Here is a 21,764-nt window from a genome sequence, read left to right as displayed (position 1 = left end):
AAATGAGAACATTCATTACTTAAAATGTTAGCCTTCCAGAACAACTGCTACACTTGCTGAAGTCCTGCTTCCCAGGAAGTGGCTGGACATTGCTTGTTGATGGGAAATAGAGAATAAAATCTTTGTTTTATCTCTTTGCATGTGAACACATGATATTTTTGTTTTTGTTTTTAGTTTTGTTTTGGCTTTGTTTCCTGTTCTCAACTTATGAGTTTAATTCTGTCTTATTTTCTTTCCCCATCTTGCTGAGGGAAGAGAGTTACAGAGTGGCTTGGTGGGTATCTGGCATACAGCCAAAATCAATCCACTCCAATAGGCATTAACTTATATCTAAGCCTTTTCTCCTAACTTTGTTTTTCCTATTCCCAAAATGACAATGAAAAAAAATGAAGTCAATAAGATACTTTCACTGTACTGTATTGTGGGGGGTTATTTTTTTTCTTGTTCATGAAAACCATAGGACTTCTACCAGAGGAGGGTGTGATCAGGGTAGATAGAACTTTAATTCTTCAAGGAAATATGATTAAGTTGTTCTGTGGAGGTACATTGTGATAGAATCCCAAGCCAGTCAAAACTTTGGGTTTTTCCAGAGCTTTTCTGTATAGAAAGTTTTCCAAAACCTTAAAGGTGAAAAAGATGTAAGTGAAAATTTTTTTCAGAACTTTTAAACAAAAAAATCTGCAAGTGATTGGTCGGATAGAACAGAAATTATAAGAATTCATCTTATGTTCTCCCACTGTGGCCTTGCAGGCAGATTCCTACTTCCATGTTAGTTTGTTTATCACATCAGTGGCCTTGAGTTGGAACAAACTCTACCAGGTCCCTTTTGGCCTCTGAAGAGTTCTCTTTCTGACACCTCTGTGATCTGCCCCAGAGATGGGAGTCAGTAGTACCACCGATATACAAGATAAGAAGTGACAGGTGTCCTGAGACTGTTTGTTCCCAGCTGCCTTTCCCAGGGCAGCCTTTACTGTGACTGATGCTTGGCTGTTCCTACAGAAGGAGCAATCACTCCATCCAGCACAAACCTTTTCAGAGGAATACAGACGTAACATACACAAACATCATAACATACAAGCTGAAAGTGCCATACCAACTATTGCACATTTAGTTGACTATCTTGGACTGTTTGGAGAACTAAAATTACTTTGGGGACAAAAATCAAATCACTTTATTGATATCTAAGGTGAGGCGGCATTAAACTCATCTTTGGCAGAAAAAACCAGATTCAGGACCTTCTTTTTTAATTGTTTTCAAGTTCAGCAATTATCCAGGCAAGTTTTGTGGATCTGCCTATAATGAAGGAAGCCTGATTCAATCCATCCTGAGGTAATTGCTCCTGCTTCAGAGGTGCATCTCTCATTTCCCTGATCAAAGAAAAAAGACAGTTGAGGCACCTAACTTTCAGAAGGCCATCCTTGGGGCTTAGGGTTTGTCACACTGTTCAGTTTAAACTTCTTCAGAATACTAAGGTTCGGATATGAAGTTTTAAAAATGAGCAATTTAAAGACTTCATTTCAAAATCAGTTTGGTTTTATTTTTAAATTATCAAATATGACAAACCAAGGCAACAAACCAGGACAATCTGTCATGTTTTAAGGTGAAAAAAAAATATTTCCAGTAAAAGAAATGTCTGGTTAAATATGGAAATGTTTTCCATCAGTAGAATTTCCTAGAACACAGAAATCCCTTACTTGCCAAGCTTCAATGGCAAAAAAATTAAGGCTGAAAGTTCCCAAAGACAAAGCATTTTCCACCAACTGTCTGCACTCAGCAACAACAGAAAAACAATGTGGTAGAAGAATTCTAAGTATGACTTGCAGAATATCCAGTGTTGAGGGGTAACACACCTGCATCTGTATTTGGAATATATGTATATATAGTTGAAAAGTACAATGGGAGTGTATTTTATATCATATACATAGTACAGTGGGAACAGCTCTTTTATTTTATGTATTTATTCACAAAGCATGTACATATTGGATTTGTTTTTTCTGGTCATAATCAGAAAAACTATGTTTTCAATACAGCTGGAGATGAGAAAGGGAAGCTGGATAAAACTTAAGTATTTTCTTACAAATCAGTAACATCATTACCCACATGAAAAACAGCAGTGATGATGGGGTCTCTTTGTGCTTGGCGAAAACTAATTACTACATGTAAAGTCCTTAGTAAGGTGATTCTTAACACCTTTGGTGAATGAGAAAACTATTCTAGTTGACATATTGGCCCTATAATTGCAATATTACTAAATCAAGTGGGTTTTTTTTTTTCTTTTTTGGCCTACTGCTAAAGTTTGACTATCAAGAAAAAGCTGATCATTTAGTTAGCTCTAGCTAATTAATAAGGTTATATATTATCTAAGACCGCAGCTATTTTGTTTTTCTTATTCACTTTTTTTCTCCGTTTTTCCTCATGTCCTAATGAGACATTTTCAAGACATTTTGCCCATTTTAGAACCCATTAATCAAGAAATTGCCTAATTCAAGCATTTTCTTTAAAAAAAACCCTTAATGTGATATTTACTTTAAAATATTAAAATATCAACCTTAAAAAATTCCAAGGAAACGTTGCCAAAATTTTACCCATTTTCCAAAAGTTTAGTTGATTTTTAAGTTGTTTGAAGAACAGGCCAGGTTTTGGTAATGGAGGGGTTGCAGGGGTGGCTTTCTCTAAGAAGCTGCCAGGAGCAACCTCCATGTCCAGCAGAGGCAGTGCCAGCTGGCTCCAAAACGGACGTGCGGCTGGCCAAGGCTAGGCCAATTAGAAACGGTTGTAATGCCACCAAGTAATATGATAACATATTTAAGAAGAGGGGAAAAGAAGTTATTGTGCACTTGAAATTTCATCCAGAGAAATTTCATCCAGGTGTGAGAACATGTGAAAGAAACAACTGCACACACCAAGGTCAGTGCAGAAGGAAGGGGAGGAGGTGCTCCAGGCACCAGAGCTGAGATTCCCCTGCAGCCCATGGAGGTCAATGCAGATGCAGAGATCCACCTGCAGTCCATGGAGGAGACCCCTACCAGAGCAGGGCACGGCATGCTCCTCCCGGAGGTGAATGCCTGAGAGGGGGCTGTGAACCCATGGGAGGCCCGTGCTGGAACAGGGTCCTGTCAGAGACCTGCAGACCCATGGAGAGAGGAGCCCACACTGGAGCAGATTTCCTGGTAGAACTTGTGACCCCATGGGGGACCCACGCTGGAGCAGCCTGTCCTTGAAGGACCGCACTTGTGGAAGAATGACCCATGTTGCAGCAGCCTGTGAAGAACTGTTCCCCATGGGATGGATTTGTGTTGGAGAAGTTAATGGAGAACTGTCTGCTATGGGAGGGACCCCATGTTGGAACAGGGGAATGATTTCTCTGCTTGAGCAGTGGCAGAAAAAAATATGTGGTGAACTATCCCCCATTCTCTGTCTCCCTGCACCACTGGCAGAGAAGGTAGAGCTGGGAAGAAGGGAAGGGTGGGGGAAAGGTAATTTTAAGGTCTTACTTTACTTCTCATTATCCTGCTCTGGTTTTGTTAGTAATAAATTAAATTAATACCTCTAATTCTATTCTGTTTTGCCTGTGGTGGTATTTGGTGAGTGCTCTCTCCCAGTACTTACCTCAGCTAATGAATCCTTTGTTACATTTTCTCTCCCCATCCAGTGGTGGAAGGGAATGATAGAGAGGGCTTGGTGGGTGTCTGGCACCCAGCCAGGGCCAACCCATTACAATATTTAATATTGCAAAGTTAAATACAGTTATGAAGAATTAATTAGCCTCACTGAACACTAGGAAAATGGACATCACCTGTCAGGAACTTAAGAAATAGGCATCAGTTCTCTTCTTCAGTAGGCTTGACCTTGGGACATTCAGATTATGCTTTCATTCTAAATTTTCTGTACTGATACTTAAATTCTTTTGTATTCTGCTATATTCTAGATCTCCTTCTTCCTGTTTTTGTTGTTGTTGTTTTTAAGATAGAAGTAATTATTCCTATGTCTTTCATATGTGGTTTCTGCTCTTATAAAAATAGGCAGTTTTTGCTACACCTTAAGTCTAAAAATCATCCATGCTTAAGGAGGCAAAAATGTATATAATGGAGTGCTGTGAACCCAATCTTGAAATCCTTTCCCATCACATTTAATTAAAATTGTAATAATAAAAAAAGGGATTGCTTTGCGAATGGGTAAAGGAATATGAATGTTTTCATTTCTAGGTCAGTAATTCAAATCTGTCAAATTTGATGGAGATGTATAATTCCATCAAGCTCTTTGCTGAGAGCAAAAAGTTGCTTTTTTCACAGTCTGATTCAAGATAATAGTGAGCAAGGGTCCACATAGCAAACCTCATACAAAGAATTTGAACTACTCAGCACTCATACTGGCAAACCTTTATAGAACAGGGTTTGCACCAAGGATGGGTGCAAATGTAAATGTACTACATTTCTTTCTTTTGGCTAGCCCATCTAGCCTAATACCCAATTAAGTGACTGGAAAGCTGCCCATTGGAAAAGGATCTGGGGTCCCTCAGCTGAACATGAGCCAGTGTGTGCCCAGGTGGCCAAGAAGGCCAATGGCATCCTGGCCTGTGTCAGCAATATTGTGACCAGAAGGACCTGGATCGTCCCCCTGTGCTTGGCACTGGGTGAGGCTGCAGCTCAAATCCTGTGTCCAGTTTTGGACCCTAAAATTAGGAAGGACATTGAGGTGCTGAAGTGTGTCCAGAGAAGGTCAAAGAAGCTGGGAAAGCATCTGGAGCACAAGTCTTGCAAGGAGCAGCTGAGGGACCTGGGAGTGTTTAGACTGGAGAAAAGGAGGCTCAGAGGGGGATCTTACTGCTCTCTACAACTACCTGAAAGGAGGTTGTATCCCGCTGAAGGTCAGTCTCTTCCCTAAGTAACAAGAAATAGGACAAGAGTAAATGGCCTCAAGTTGCTCCAGGGAAGATTGATTTGGATATTGGGAAAAAATTGTTCACAGAAAGAGTAGTCAGGCTCTGAAATGGGCTGGCCAGGGAACGGTTGAGTCACCATTCCTGCAGGTTCTGAATAAATGTATACATGTGGTTCTTGGTTATGAAACATAGATTTAGAAGAAACATAAAGATTTTAGTTATAGGCTAGCTGTGTTGAAATTATTTAGAATAGGAACGAATTTGGGCCCAGCTAGAGTTAATTAAAATAGTTAAGAGAGCTGGACCTGAAATGGGTTTTAAGATCTTAGTAACTGATTGCCAAATAACTGATGATCTGTCATTTGCATGCTTGCTTAGCTGTGCTTAGAACAAGGAGTAGAAACATTGATAAGTTGGTGTAGGGAACAAGGACAATCACCAATTTCCTCCCTTTGTGGGAACCCGTTCAAAAGTCACGCAAGAAGAAACTTAGAGGTCACTAAAGTATTAGGATTGTTAAAGTTCAGAGAGGCTAAGAGGTCAAAATGAGGAAGATGAGCATACTTCATCTTTTTAAGACCACTGGCCCAATTCAAGACCACCAACTCAATTCAGAGCACACCCTATGCATGCTTAATGACATTTAAGCTTATTTCCGTACGAAGCGGAGAATAGGAGGTGTTAATGTTATGAATATACATTTGTATTTTGGATATTCATAATATTTGGAAATAAAAAGTGTCATGTTTGCTTGTATCAGGGCCCTGCATCTTAGGGAGCTATCCCACGCAGTGCCTGGCGCCAAATAAAACATGGACTTTCTAACTCTAAACTGTTAGAGAGTTTTGTCCGTCTCAGTTGGATATCGATATTAGATCAATATTCATATTTTGGTAAATTGGTTACATGGTTTAGTAGTACTTGGCACTTGGTTTAGTGGACTTTGCAGCACTGGATTAACCATTGGGCTTAAATGATCTTAAAGGTCTTTTCCAAGCTAAATGATTCTATGATTCTAAATTCAGAGCCCATTTAATAACATTTTGTATCTTAGTGGGAGACTTCAGTCTCCAGTTCTGTAAATGCACACATGTAAGCAGTAAATTAACACATACACCCAGGAAAACTGAAATTGGCTTTATTGCCCCAGTCAATTAGTAATTATGCACTCCTAGGTAGTCCAGTGGATTTTAAAGGAATAGTAAGGTGGTATTCCTTCAGTCAACCCAGTGAACTTGTTTATACTTTCCAATCAGGCCTGAATTTATTGTCAAGATTAATAACTATGTATACAGTACAGGGAGGATCTGTGCAGATCTGGTCAGACAGAATATTCTGGAAATGTTTTTTCTTCAGATAATGGCAATTCACTACAATTATACTTATTTGCAAACACGCCATTGTATTGACCATAAATTTGGGAATTTCTTGTTGCTCCATCACTTGGATGAGAAGGATACTCAATTGTACTGGCTGTCCGGTTAGGTAAAGTCAAAAACTGATAGGTCCCAAGAAAGTGTCCTAAGACTGAGCTGGAAAGGCAGTCCCTTTTGAAGATCATTCTTCCCTTAATCAATATGGTGACTGAAACCTTAGTGTTTTCCACTAAAAAACTAATAATATTCCCCAGATATGGGGAAATTCAGATTCATTTTTCTACTATTCTTTATACTGAATACTTAATTTCAATATAATTCAGAGGTCTGGGAAATACATTCTTTACCCATGTTTTCATTGTTTTGAGGTAAGACAGTATATGCCTATGTGTGCCACATCCTTTTGAGGTGACCAAATCTGGCTGTTGAGAAACAAAGCTACATGTCAAAATTTTCCAATGTTTTTTCTATACTACATTTCTGGTTCTGGCAAATTTTCATTATTTCTGTAATAAATATAAGCAACAGTCCTTTTTGCCACAATATTAAAATGACTAAATTTTATTTGCTTCTGCATAGGCAGATGATTGAGTTGAAGCATAGGGAGGGATTAGAATTATTCTAATTTCCAGGAATACAGAAAGAAACTCAGATTCCCATAGTTGTGTTGCAGTTAACAGTCTGTACTGGAATAGAATTCCACTACTTATACCTGTATCATGGGGGAGTGTTGTGATACACTACTGTTTATTTCCCTCTCCTGCCTTCTTTTTGTCACTTGTTCAAGGATCTTCTATTACAACTGATGTAACTGAAAAAAGGGAGGAAAATACCTTCTTTTAGTAGAAATTGAGCCAAAGAAACAATGAGTTGTGGTACAAGCTTGTAAGAAATACTGAAGTCTTTAACACAATTGAAACCCAAGTGACCTCTTTAGAGTAAAGAAGAAAAAAAAGTCAGTCATCCAGACTGTAGGAAGAAGACAGGGCAACAGAGAAACCCTTAATGTATTTGTTTTATTCATGTAGCCATGGTCACAGCTTTCAGTCATGATTAATGCATGTCACTGATGCATCACTTTTAACATTATTTTTTATTTAAAGAAACTAAGTAGGAAGTATTAAAAGCCTCTCAGTTCAGATTTTAAGTTAAGAAAAAAAAGAAAAGAAAAGGAAAGCTAAAAGCAAATGGTTACTGATGGCATAGAAATGAGGACAGTCTTCAGATGCTTTATAGGAGGATAGGCAAGAGTTCCAGAGCACTAGGAAAAGCATTGCTAAAGTACTTGCGTTGTGGATTTTTTGTGAATGATGTTTATTAGTCAGGGAAAATATCCAAGTTATTTTCTTCCAGTTTGGAGGATGTGGAGGAAAGCAGTCTTGGATTATCTTACAGATGTGCTGTATGAAGAAGAGTGTAGGTTTTGGTGTTTTATTTGTTCTATTAAGACAACCAAAGTAAGGATTTCTTCTAAGAGGTCAAATATCTGAAAAAATAAAATGTTCAGGAATTGCTTCTCCATTACTTTATCCTAGACAGTCTGCCTTTTTTTTTTTTTTTCCTAGGCGGTCAAGTTATTTTCTCTGCTTTTCCTTTCATTTGTTCTTCTCCTCCTGAGTGATTCTCTTCTGCTTTATTTTCCTTACATTTTTTATTTTTCTGTTTTCCCCTACATTTCTTACAGAAAATTCCATCTCCCTGCTTAATGTGCTCCTTTATGTGACCTCTTCAGTTGCTTCCACCCTCATCTTCTCTTTCCATGACCTACCACAATGAAGGCAATCAAACCACACAAGATGCAGCACCTTATTTATTTATTTATTTATTTATTTATTTATTTATTTATTTGCTAATCTCACAAGTAAAAGACTGACATATTAATATAGTCCGCTGCACAGAAAAAAAATTGTTAACCCTTGCTATATGTCACATGAAAAGACTTCACTAAAGACAAAATATTTCCCTTTGAAGTAGTTATAGAGTGGAATAGCATGCCAACTGCTGCTTCAATACTGATGCTGAGCCTTTCTTGAGAACAAAATACCATAAATTAGGTCCTGGATAGCAGTTTTTAAGCTTGAAATGAACACAAACCTTCTCTGATAGTGAAAAGTAAGGCTGCTTCTGCTTTGGTCAGTGCTATCTTATTCTGTGAAACTGTCTTTCCTGAAGCTGAATGTGAGATAGTCCCTCCAGTGTGTTACTATTTCAGCACAAAGCAGGAGAAACAGAAAATAACATAGTCTCTGGCTTAAGTGGTAGAGCTGCATTTGCTACTGATATCTCTGATTGAAGTAACATTCCAAATACGTGCGGGGGAAGAAGGATTTGAGGATTCCTGCAGCACTGTTCTTAGCATTGCCTTAGCCACTGCCACAAACTAGGTCTGCAAGCAGACAGCTCTTGAAGAATGACTCTCGACATCACACTGGGGAGTTCATGTCCTCACTATACACCTGGTAGCTTATCTACATGCTAACTCTGCTGCCAATGAACTTTATCCTATCACAGAAGTGAGGTTTGCCCCTGGCTGTTTCTTACTCCTTTGAGGACAGAAAATGCATGAGCTTGTGTTCCTGAGCAGTAATGATTTTCAAATGCTTCTATTCAGCCCACATACAAGAAGTTAAAAATCCTATATAACTGTTTGTAAGTACCTGAAGACTTGTGGGTTTATAGCAGTTATTAAAATCAAATGCATAATTGCTATTCTTGTGGGAGAATAGTCACAGAGTAGGAGTCTTTTAAAATGGGCACAGAAACCAACTGCATACATTGAGGGGATAAGATCCAGATCAAGTTTAACAGAATATAGCCACTCAATGGTGGCCTTTTTATGTATGCAATAATTAAGGATTAAGATAGAAGTTGTGGTCTTTCTTTACCTATAATTTACAGTTTTAAAAAAATAGATGCACTTCTTCAACTGCCACTATGGTGACAAGCATAAAATAATTTGTCAATGTCACTGCAATGTCCCTGAAATTAACTCTTCATTTCACCCTAAATTCCTACTTTTCTGAGTTGAGCATAAACAGCTCCCACCATCATTCCAGTAAATTGCTCTAAGAACCTTTAGCAACCATTACCTGTATGGCAGGAAAACATTAAATATTCTGTCATGTTGCTAGCTTAAAAAAAATGGCTACCTTGTACTTTAACTGCAACTTAGCATTTGCCCTAGTTCTTGTTTTTGAAAAATGTATTTAATGTTTGTATACAGAACAGAAACTGCAGGTCAGAAACCTCTTTAGTCTGAACTCCTCTTGCTTTGGCTGTTGGAAGTGGGATTTCCAAAGGGAAGTTTTCAAGGGAAGGTGTTCAGAAAAGGCTCACATATACATTAGAGTTTACCAGAACCCCATATATCCATCCATCCATCCATCCATCCATCTTCCTTAACTTCCCTGTTTAGTTTCTTCCTCCCTTTCTTTAATAATCTGAAAAAACTGAAATACATAGAGGAATAAAGCTAGAACTTGGATGGACACAGTGCATTTCATGTCTCTCTTTGCTTAACTTTATTTATTTGCAGGTAGGTGTCCTCATCTGGTTATGGGTCATGACTTTTACATTCATTGAATCAACCAACTTGTAAGTTGCCTCATTTTCCACTCCAGAGAGGATTTATTTTATTTTATTTTATTTTAATTTATTTTATTTTATTTTATTTTATTTTATTTTATTTTATTTTATTTTATTTTATTTTATTTTATTTTATTTTATTTTATTTTATTTATTTATTTTATTTTTTTACCTTTAAATTGCTTAATATTGTAGGCTGGAACCACAACAGAGAAACATGTTTGTCATACCTTCAAAAGAATGGAAAATTAAAAATCTGTTGTCCTTGTGTTCATGCAGTTAATAGATAGTTCCTTCTCTCTTGAAGAATTTATTAACCATTACAATAAATTTAAAAATAAATATATTATATTAATTATATTATATTATATTATATTATATTATATTATATTATTTTTTCTTTGCAGAATTGCAGTATTGCAACATATTTTTGTTGGCTCTCCCCAGGTTGTCTTATTAAAAGTTGTCCTGGGTTGAGGTGTATTCTATTACCATCCTCATGAGCTGTTGAAATCAGGTGGGGCAGTGTTTCCTTGCCTCCTCCCCCCAGACTATCTTTCTGTTAATGGCCCATCATTGTCCTGCTGCATGACTCAGAGATAACTCCCTCCGGACTATCTTCTGTTAACGAGCCTAATCAACACTTGGCCTCATGACTCATTACCCTATTGTGAGATGCTCCACCCAGAGGGAGGAACCAAGCATCCCATCGTGGATATAATCTGGGACTCTGAGCACCAAAGATACTGGCTCCACTGGATTTCCAGAGGACAGGAGCTACACAGCCACCGCTGGACTTTGCTGAGGAAGAGCAGACCCCTTCTACTACAGGATCACCACTTCAGAGGACTGCAGCCACCATTCCACCAGACTGCTACCCCTACCCTGCCTAACAGGGACTCAGGTTGTATCTTGGTTCTGTCAGTGTTTTCTTTTACTTTCTTTTCCTTTTCTTTAATTTCCATTAAATTGTTATTCTGACTTGGTGCCTCCCACTGGTTTGTTTTCAAACTAGTACAAAAGTAAATGTGGAACCAAGGATAGATCTGTCAGCTACTGTGGGAAAAAGAGAGGGGACTAAAAATGCTATAGAGAGTTTAGGGGAAGGAATGTTAATGAGGTATTTTGATGTTTTGGAGCTACAGACTTTCAACTATAGTCATTCAATTTCTCATTCTTCCCTTCCCTGGTGGCTTCTGGCATTGCTTAATATAGGGACACCCATCTGGCTCTGCACTCTTCTCGGTGGTACAGTTAGTGTTGTTCTGCATGCACACCTTCTTTGTCTCAAAATCACTAGGGAGAAGGAATGCTAAAGCTATTATTTCTGTGTCATTTAATACAACAGTCTTCTTCACAGAATTTATTTTGCAAGCAATTATTGTCACTATACATCATTAGGTTCCAATCAGCTTCAATGACCACTTTGCAAAATGTTGCCTTCCAATGTGACAAATCTAGATTAATCCCAAGAAGTATGCAGTTGGAATAGGCCTTGATGCAGTGTGAAATAAGCAGTAAGATTCACCAGTCTCATTTCATATTCAAGACCTTTTCTTCTTCTTCTCCGTGTGTTTGTGTAAGTGATGTTAACAGTTCATGAGAGTTGTAGATTTGAGCACAGAAGCAGCAAAACAGGCCTCTGAGAACCATGAACAGAAACAGTAGTGCAATTTAATATTGGGCAGTGGGATATTTATTTTTGTTCAGTCTGCTGCTGGAACACATATATTAAAATCTGGCTATATGTGAAATCATAAATGTGACACTCAATCTTTGTAGACCAAGGGAAATAGTAAAACTCTCCCCTCTCCCTTTTTGCTTTCCTTGTTCTATCCCAGACATGATGAAAACAAGGCTGAGAATTTGGGATAGATGAGGTGAGACAATTTTCATTGGTTTGTTTTTTTTTTTTTTTTTCCCAATATGTTCTCAGGGGACCTCCTTTAAAATTCTGAGCAGAAATGACAGTTGGACAGCAGGACATCATCATTAATCCAGTGTGCTAGATGTTGCAGTTTGCTCACTCTCCCAAGAGAAACTGAAACTCCTGCAGTTCCCTCCTGGTGCTTCTTACGTAGGGTATATATTGCATTTTTCTTTGTGGTTTCAAAATCCAGACTTTGACTCCTATTACTTTGCTGTTTATCAATTAGATTTTTTTTTTCTTTTACCATGAGAATATTCAATAATTATTTTTTCCTCACTTGTTTGCATACTGGGTAATCACCATAGCAACTGATGTATGCCAGGTGCCTTCTCCAAAAGAGCTCCATCCTCTCAGTCTCTCTTACTAAATTCATTTCATTAATTGCCAAGCAGATATTAAATCAAACCCAGGAGTGAGTAAAAGATTAAAATTGTATAGTCCTTATTACAAACACTGTAAGCAATTTCTAGGTAATATAAAATAGATAGCAAATATTGAAATCACTTCAGTGTAATTTTGACTGAGAAGGGGCCAAACTTCTACTTTGAAAAAAAATTTACTGGTCTTACTTGCCTAATATCTCTTTCTCATTGCAGTGAACTATTTTTATTTTATTTTTAAATATCCTAAACTAACATTAAGATTGTGCAGTTAAGAACTGAAATGTCAGGCAAATAAAGTAAAAAGCATTTAGAACATAATTAATCACAGGATCACAGAACAGTTCGAGTTGGAAGGGACCCAGAAGAATCATCAAGTTCAACTCTTAATTGAATGGCCCATAGGGGGTTGAACCTGTGACCTTGGCGTTATTAGCAGCATGCTTTAACCAGCTGAGCTAATCTTATGCTTTTGCATGCAAATTATGTGCTTATATAAAAGTGACTGTTAACCACATTATATATAGTTAATTATATATCTTTATTATTTGTAGTGCAAACTTCTATAGGAACAGCATTCATTTTTGCTTTATTGTCTATATGTACAAACTTATTCAGTATAGTATTAAGATTCTGATGAATTTTAATCATGTTAGATTTTAGTCAGCATGTTTCAAACATTTATTAGAATTTTTGTTTTCCTTCTATTCTTTATCTATTGTCTCCTAATTAGTGTGCTAATAACTTTATTTTCAGCTAACATCGGTTTGCCGCAAATGTAAGTCAAACAGTTCAACTAGAACTCGCAATTTTTTTTTTTCCTGCTTTCTTATCGGCCAATATTAAGTTCTTTAAAAAGTTTCTCTTTTGAACATGCTATTTTCCCCCTTCAAACATGATATTTTATTGTTTGATACACTAAGCACAATAATTTTAAGGAATTGCAAGATTGTGTGTTGCAGGTAATTATCCAGATAGTGAATTAAAATCAGTTGTTTCTGCGTGTCAGGAGTACATCATTGAGTTTTTAACATTCTCGTTTTATAGCTGTTATTTCTAATGATCATTTCCTATTATAAAATACAGAAATAATAATTTGTAATGACCTTCTGCATTCTGACACTTTGAGATTGCATCTGAATCATGGGACAAGCACATACCACAGTCTACCCTGGTCATTGTGGACAGTCAGTCATTCAGATCAGGGGGGTGACTGGAACAGACCATGAGCTCAGTGGTATAATTTCTGAGATTGTGGGAGGATGGTGCAAAGGTAGATGTTGGCTCTGTAGAAACAGGACACAGTTTGAGAGTCTCTTAGATTTAGGAACTTAGATGCTTTTAAATGACTCATAAGATCACTTGATGAAAGAGATTGACATTGATAAGCTATGAGCAATTAATGAGATGAACAAAATAATATGCTTCTGCAGACTCCTGACCTCAGTGAATCTATTTTTTTCAGCAAATGGATTGATACATATGGTGGGTACTGTAGTACCTGTAAAACTTCCAAATTTGGAATATGTAGTGTCATGGTTACAAATTATAAAAGTGTTCTACTGTTGACCTGAATTTCCTGAATATATATTCTTGATACCCAAAGAAAAGACACTGATTGTGGAAAAAAACTTCTCATTGAAAATGTCAACAAATGTACATGCTAGACTCAGTGAGAAATTTACTTAGATCTGTATTAAACAATTCTGAAGAATGATTTTATAAAGGAGTAAAATTTTTGTATGTTTTCTGAAAGAAAACATGAACATGAACTAATTTCCAAGTCATAGATATTAAATTCAGGGGAACATTATAGAAGCTTAAATGGTATAAATTCGGGCTGGTATTGAAAAACATCATGATGCGTTAAAGCAGATTTCGTAAAAAGGGTCCCATAGGTAAACAAGTGTTCAATATACAGGAGAATAGAAAGAAAACACCAGTGATTATATTGGAAAATGAGGCTGATAATGATTCAGCATTTCTGATTAACATAAAAAAACTTTGTCCCTTTACGACAGATAAAGAATATACATTTTTTTACAATCAGTATTCCAGAATGCCTCAAACTCCACTGTAAAAACTTTACTTAACATTTGAAATTATTCCTACAGGCATAGACTACACAAATGCCAAGCCTTTTTAGCTTTTTCTCATGCTAATTTTAACACAGTACAATTAAGGAGTACAATTCCTTAAACATATAGGAAGATAAGAAATGCATAACTATTTAACAGTATTCTTTTCAGGAAGATGTTGGTTCATCAAAAAGAGTTTATAGCGGCAAAGAAGTTCTAGTAATATCTCCTGTGAAATTTCATATGGGATTTTGTAGGAATACATAATCACATTTCAGGTCTGAAGCTATTAATAATATGTGGTTTTATTAAACTGTTGCTAAGTATTTTTTAGCATGTTTAGTTAATGGAATTCATTGTCTCTCTCCCTTACCCCTTTATGCTTCTGTATCTATATATATATACACTTCCTTCTCTCTCTTACTCTTTTCCTTTTGCTTTCCCTCTCATATCCTGCCCAGTGAACTAGCTTGCACAGTTACACTTTGAGTGCACACATAGAAAGGTGACTTTGCGAAAGAGTAATGCAATTTGATAGACCATCATAAATGAAATTGAAAGGCTTTTTCTGATGATCCCCTGCTCCTTTAATAAAAATTAATGTAACATGTTACTCTAGATTTATAAAACTGCAAACAGCAGAAGCAAACTGCTGCTATTATGCTCAGTACATATTCTAGAAAATTAAGATTTTATTTTGATTGTCATGTAATGTGATTAGGATTAGTTTATTTAAATGGTGCTTGTGTGTTTCTTTGCTTTGTAGAAAATGTATGTTATTTTTCATCTGCATACCATAACTTATCCTTCTTTCCTAGCTTTGGAATACTTAAGGGACTGAATTTTCTCTCTGATAATTTCAAGGTTATAATTTTAGAGAGATATAATTTTGTCCCAAATACAGCTTTTACAATATCTTTCCTTTTTGTCACTGTAAGAGATTTGTTTGACACCATGAGCACAGACAATATTTCTCCTACTAAAGAAATAATAAGCCAGTTTGTTTAGGTTTTTTAAGATATGGTTATATAAAATACCTTTACTGGTATAGATAAATCTATTTCAGAGTAAAATAACTTATATTCTTATTTTTTGACAAAGTCCTCATTTACTCCAGCATAAAAGTATCCATATGGGTAGATATCACACAATAGCTGTAATACCCCATCTTGATTTCCACTCTTATTTCCATTTCCATACAAACATATATAGTATATACCGTATATATATTGTAGTATGTCCATTGTAGTACAATTGTTAATGGATTTCTCCATAATATTTCTATGAGTTAAGGATACTCTTACAAGAGTACTCTTACCTGAAGTACATAAGACTGTGATCTAAGACCAACTGTGAAGTTTTTGCTGTGGAAAATTAAACCCAAGCATGTTTTTCATGTTAGTATTTTTTTACCTTAATTGCTGACATGACCTCAGGATCTTTGAAGTCAGTAAAACATCTCTCTTTCAAAACTAGAACAATGCACTGCCTAATTTTTTTTTAAACTTTTTAAATTAGTGCATCAAATGAAAATTTCCTTTCATTTAGTCTAATGATACACAGGTAGATTTTTGAGAATTAGTTTTAGTAGTCAAAAGGGTTAAGATTTCCTTCACTCCACTGCCTCCTACCAACATCAGAGAGAGTGTTTTATCTCACTCACTTCAGTGCAATGAGCACTTGGCCACAACATAAGTTAGTTTAAATTAAGGGGAATGCCTGATCATAGTCCTTGGTTTTGGCAGCATTTCTGGGGATGGGGAAGAAAATTGTCTGAGTTTGAAGACCTGTTGTCCATAAAATAAATGAAATTTGAAATTTATTTTAATTTTCTGAAAGAAAATGGTGGAAGGAAGATATGTAGGGGATGGGTGCAGAAAATACCACCCACAATTCACTGTAAGAGTCCAAGGCTGAAAATATACTTTATTTATCATAGTCATTGTGTCAGATATGGTTCCAGAAAACAGCAATTTAATGAATTTGTGGGTTTTTTCCAGAACCTCAAGAACTCCTACAATAAGCAAAGCCATAAATCCATGTCACTACCACACAGAAAGAAAATAATGACACAGAGCTGCCCCTGTTTGTATGTGTATTGCTGTTCAGCATTAGGCCTCTGTCTAGGGAGGAATGGGAGATTGTGAAAAGGAATGAATTAATCATTAGACTGTGATTTTTGGTTCTTTGCAGGGACACAATCACTGATCTAAAGCATCCTCTATAATTCATCTTCATCAAGTCCTGTTTGTTCTTTCCTTGTCCCCCTTACTGGTTGATATAGCTCCAAAATGGTTAATGGAAGACAGAGTGAAGAAATGAAGATTTTGATAATAGAACTTGCCCAGAAAACAGAAACTCGAGGATAGAGCCCAGATGTGTGATGTGCCTACACCTATAGTTTTGCTACTCCTGATTGCAATACCAACAGAACTTTTCCTTGGCCTTTGCCCAGGATGTGTAATGAAAGAAGGCTGCTTTTTCTTTTTGTATTAACCTTAAAGCTGGACAGTATTGCCCCTTATGCACAGTATAGGCCATGCATAAAATAAACTAATGCACTATAAATTTCCTAGATGAAATCTAAAGCGTAAGAAAGTGTTCAATAAAATTTTAATGACATTCTAAGCATTAAGCAGACTCAGAAGAGACTTCAAAGTTCAACCCAGCCCTTTTCTTCGAGTGCAGCAGTGGAAAGAAGAAATTCTTTAGTTTCTTGGTTTCATTCTTTATCTCCTTGCATAAATGGGGGACTCCTGTACAGGAGCTGTTATGAGACTATGCAAAACTAATTATTACTTTTCTGAAGCAAAATATGAATATCCCAAGAATCTGCTATTTTGTAAAACCTATCATGTAGCATCTAACAAATAGCCTTGAGGGGCTTCATAATTACTGACAGGTATATTAGGACTGACAGATTTCAGGTGCATGCTACAGAATAAAAAGGAAATATTGTAGGCTTGGTTAATGATTTCTCATTTATATTTACACATTTGACAAATCCAGCAACTACTGTCTTACAAGAAAGATCTGGTTTTGCTGCCTTTCAAATGAAGATGGATGGTTTAAACTATGTTGTTTTCTCTCCTAACAGGAGATGTCTACCTGACATCCTGCAAAGAAGGGCTTGTAAGTCTTATAAAACTATTCCTTAAGAGGTTCCCAATGCATTTGTTGAGATATAATTCTAAATAATAGCTGAGATAATGTTAAGGTGAAACAACTTAGCATTTTGTCTATAATTTTTATGGCAATAAATGTAAACCAGTTATTCTATCCCACACAATTTTCTTGAATTTCATGGGAAGAAAATCATTACACATGCAAGGCATATCAGGTTGAGTTATTTAATTTCTTATGTGACTGTTACAGCACTACTTCTGCCTGCTATTTATTAAAAAAAACCCAAGACAAACAAACAACAAACACCAGATTAGCTTGCCTGATGAACCTTAGCTTCTTGTCACTGAATACTGCACTGACCACTGGGCTAGTAATTATGTCAGCCAGTTTTCAAAACATTTTATTTCATGATTTTTTACATTCAGCATCAATCATATTTTTCCCCATCTCCACTATTTAGAGAGATGTCCTGGGGACTGACATCTATTATTCTAAACCAGTTATTTCCTTAATATTCCACAGGTGCTGGGCTGTGTATCCTGCCTGTTTTATTTCTTTGACTTTTATCAACATTTGTTGTCTCAGTCAAAAATAACAAAATTTAACTGACTGCAGTAGCTGTATGACTAGATGGCTATAAGTTTCTGTCAGGCACTTAGACATTTTTATTCCATTTTCAATTACTTTTCTGACTCAACATACTACTTTTCTGTTTCCTAAGACATTTTTTTTTTTTTTCTGTTCTTTTGCATCATTTGGTCCTTCTCATCATTTGTGCAGAAGTACCAACTTGTCACATACATGCATAATACAGTTGGTCAAGATAAAGCAAATTTTAAAGGTAGGTAATTTATGTCTATCTTTGTTGTCATCAGATTAATGGAAAAAAAAATGCCAGATCGAAGACACTGATGAGTTAAACTTTCCCATGAATCAGAAATCCCAGCTCCCTATCACTTGAAATAAGTATTTTTTGAAATGCTTCTACTGACTATGTTAACCAGTCCTTCCATTATGAAGAAATCTAAATATGCAACTCAAGAGCATGAACTGGATCTCAGCAAGCAAAGAATTGGCATTTTTTCCTGATTAGCTCCTGGAATTTTCAAGTCCTTTTAAAGGATAATGTGATTAGTTAAATAAAACATGAATTATTGTTCCCCTGGTTTTAACACCACCTGGAAATTAAACTCCAAATAAACCACTTCGCTAACCCACACCCCTTCTGGTAAGGGAAGGACAAAAGCCAAGATTATGGCTTGAGGTAACAGCTTACTGAAAGCACAAAGCAATGGAATAAGACACAGTATTAATAGCAAAAAATATATGAAAAGAGAAGGTGTTTTACCCAAAAAAAGGTGTTCACCATCAGGAACAAAATAACCAAGGTGATGAACCCCCTCCAAAACTCGCACTCACATGGCTTTCCCAGACAAAGGTAATATGGTGACAGTTCCTACACACTGCCCAGATGGCCACTGGGAACACAGGCAAGATGGGGACTAGCATTTCCCAGCTACAGCCTGAAATAACCAGAAACAATGACAAACATACCCCCCAAAACCTAGGTTGCTTGTGCCGAGTCGTGCCTCTTTCTGCTGTGCTCAGTTGTTTACCAGGTGCCTGTGCTTGACTGATGCCATGGTCTTTTCTTACTAAATTATTTACATGACTGTGTATTGGAAGCATATTTCAGATGCTAAAATTAAGGTGGTTAAATTATAACAGTGAATTATAGAAATTAAAAAAAAAAAGATGTTGCTAATTCAGCTATACTCAGACCTGGGATAGCCTCATTTAGATAGTTTTCAGGATAACCCTGGAAATTAAACCATACAAAAATAGTTCTCCTACAGGAATGCTAAACATATACAGAAGTATTGACTGTAGATGTCAGTCATGGAAACTGTGTCAAAGGCAGTTTCAAATGAAAGCATAATTTTCCTTTTCAAAATGTGAAGAAATGAACTAAACAAGTCCTGTCAAAATGTTGAGAATTATGCTATTTTCTACCTTCTCCTAAATTTCTGTGCGCTCAGATTTTATACTACTAAAACACAGAATCACATTCTCCAATAATTTCCCTGTTTTTTGAGCAAAACAGAAACTTTACAGCATGTCAGGAGAGCAAACAGAGCTCTGTAATATTCGACTATTTCATCCTTCTCTCATAATGTTAGGTCCAAATTCTTCAGGGACATGCACAGGTTTAGCTTTATGCACTGTGAGTTATTTGTTGGACTTGATGGAAAACTAAATTCCCATTACATTAAAAAAGGCCTTCTCTTTTTGAGGTTTGGCTTGCCAATCTGTCAGCTACCCATATTGAGTTTTCTGATCAAGAATTCATGAGTGAAAATAAGTTTTTTCTTCACAATGTCCAGGCAAGGTTTCGTGTAGATTTAAAACTCCTGGGTATCCAAACCAGTCTGATTCAGCTATTTTCACCAGTGTTGAATTTGCATGTTCTACAAACATCCTCTCTTGAAAAATAATCAGATTCATTATTTTCTCTAAATACCACACTGGCACTTACTTGTATGTTCAATGAAGCAAAGGTCTGGACTATCAGTTTCAGGTAAATGAACATTACTAAGATTATAATTAATATTTCACTATTGCCAAACTCATTCCAAAATCAAGATGAATCCTGATCAGCTTTAAGTACAGGGTTATGAAAAAAATGATGTTGAATGGCAACCCCAGATAGACCTTTTGATTAAAAATTAGGGACAAATATGTCTTTCACCTCAGATGCCATGCTTGACATGCATGAGAACAGCTGACTTTACAACACAGTGGTTCTTAACTTAAACTCATCATATTTGTCCAAGATAAAAGCACTGGCAATTTATTTTTACTTTTTTATATCAGTACATTATTTTCCCTGTGCTCCTGTCTTCATTTTGCATTACAGGGTAAACTGATGCTTCCTGTAAACTTCTCAACAGTCCAAGGAAGCAAATTATATTCCAGCTGAAAAATATTTTGATCACTATTGATCTTGTAGCGACCCAGAGGCCTTTCCCAAAACTGTTACAAATCTGAACTTCATGCACTACCTTAGCTTTTATTTTTAATATGGAAAACATTTGTTTTCTATATCTTAGGCTACTAGATCTTGACATTGAATGATGATTCCCAATCTGAAAAACTCATACTGGTACAATACAATAACCTAGAAAGATCAACATTACGTTGAGGAATTAGAAGGGCTATATGCAAAAACTGTGTCAATAGAGACAGAATCTGTATTTCTCATAATACAGAAAAGATTGGGGAAATGTCCAAATGAAAACTGGTAACATTTGGTGTCCCCCAAGGGTCCATACTGGGACCCTTTAATATATTAATTTATCACATACTTAGTAGGATTGAGCACACCCCCAGTAAATTTGTGCATGACAGCAAGCTGAGCGATGGGATGCTATCCAGACGGGCCTTGACTGGCTTGAAGAGTCAGTTCATTTGAGCATCATGAAGTGTTGTTCGAATGAATGCCAAGTGCAAGTACCTGCGCCTGAGTTGAAGCAATCCTCAGTATAAATGCTGACAGCGGGATGAATGGATTGAGAGCTTCCCTATGGAGAGCGACTTGGAGAGTCTGCTGTACAAAAAATTGGATATGAGCTGGCAATATGCTCTCATCTTGAAAATAGTCAGAGGGCTGTAACACACCTTTTATACAGAAAGGTTTAGACTGTTGGAGTTCAGTCTGGAGAGGAAAAGCCTTTCCTGGAGAGGAAATGGCTTCAGGAACACACTGTTGTGGCCTTTCAATACATAAAGGGGGTTTATCAAAAAGACAGGAATGACTATCAAGATCTGTAGCAACAGGACAAAGGGGCAGCTTTTTTAAACTGAAAGAGCATAGGTTTCGATTGGACATAAGTAAAAAAATTGTTATGATAAGTGTGGTGAGATACTGGAACAGGTTGTCCAGAGAAGTTGTGGATCACAGGAAATGTTCAAGGCCAGGTTGGACAGTGCTTTTAGCAACCCGATCTAATGGAAGGTGTTCCTGCCTTTATCAGGATGTTTGGCCTAGAAGATTGTTGAAGGTCCCTTCCAACCCAAATCATTCTATGATTCTAAGTTTCTATTAAATAAAATGAAGGAAATTGAAGCATTTATTTTATATTTATTGCAATAAATTAATATGTTTACGAAATAAAATAATAACAAAATTACTTCCAAAACTATGGAAAATAATAACAAAATTGCTTCCAAAATATACTGTGTATGCCTACTGTGAAAGAAGACTATTTATATGTAGTACACAAAAGAATTTGAACACACAAAAAGATTCTACATTTGAAAAAACATCCTTGTTCTGTCAAGGTTAGTGCTTTGCACAGGATGTATGGAAGAATGAACTCTTTTCTCTGCAGTCAACCTTATTGTAAA

Source organism: Aphelocoma coerulescens, chromosome 2 (assembly GCF_041296385.1).
Source record: "Aphelocoma coerulescens isolate FSJ_1873_10779 chromosome 2, UR_Acoe_1.0, whole genome shotgun sequence".
Lineage (NCBI taxonomy): Eukaryota > Metazoa > Chordata > Aves > Passeriformes > Corvidae > Aphelocoma > Aphelocoma coerulescens.
This window is presented reverse-complemented; position numbering follows the sequence as displayed.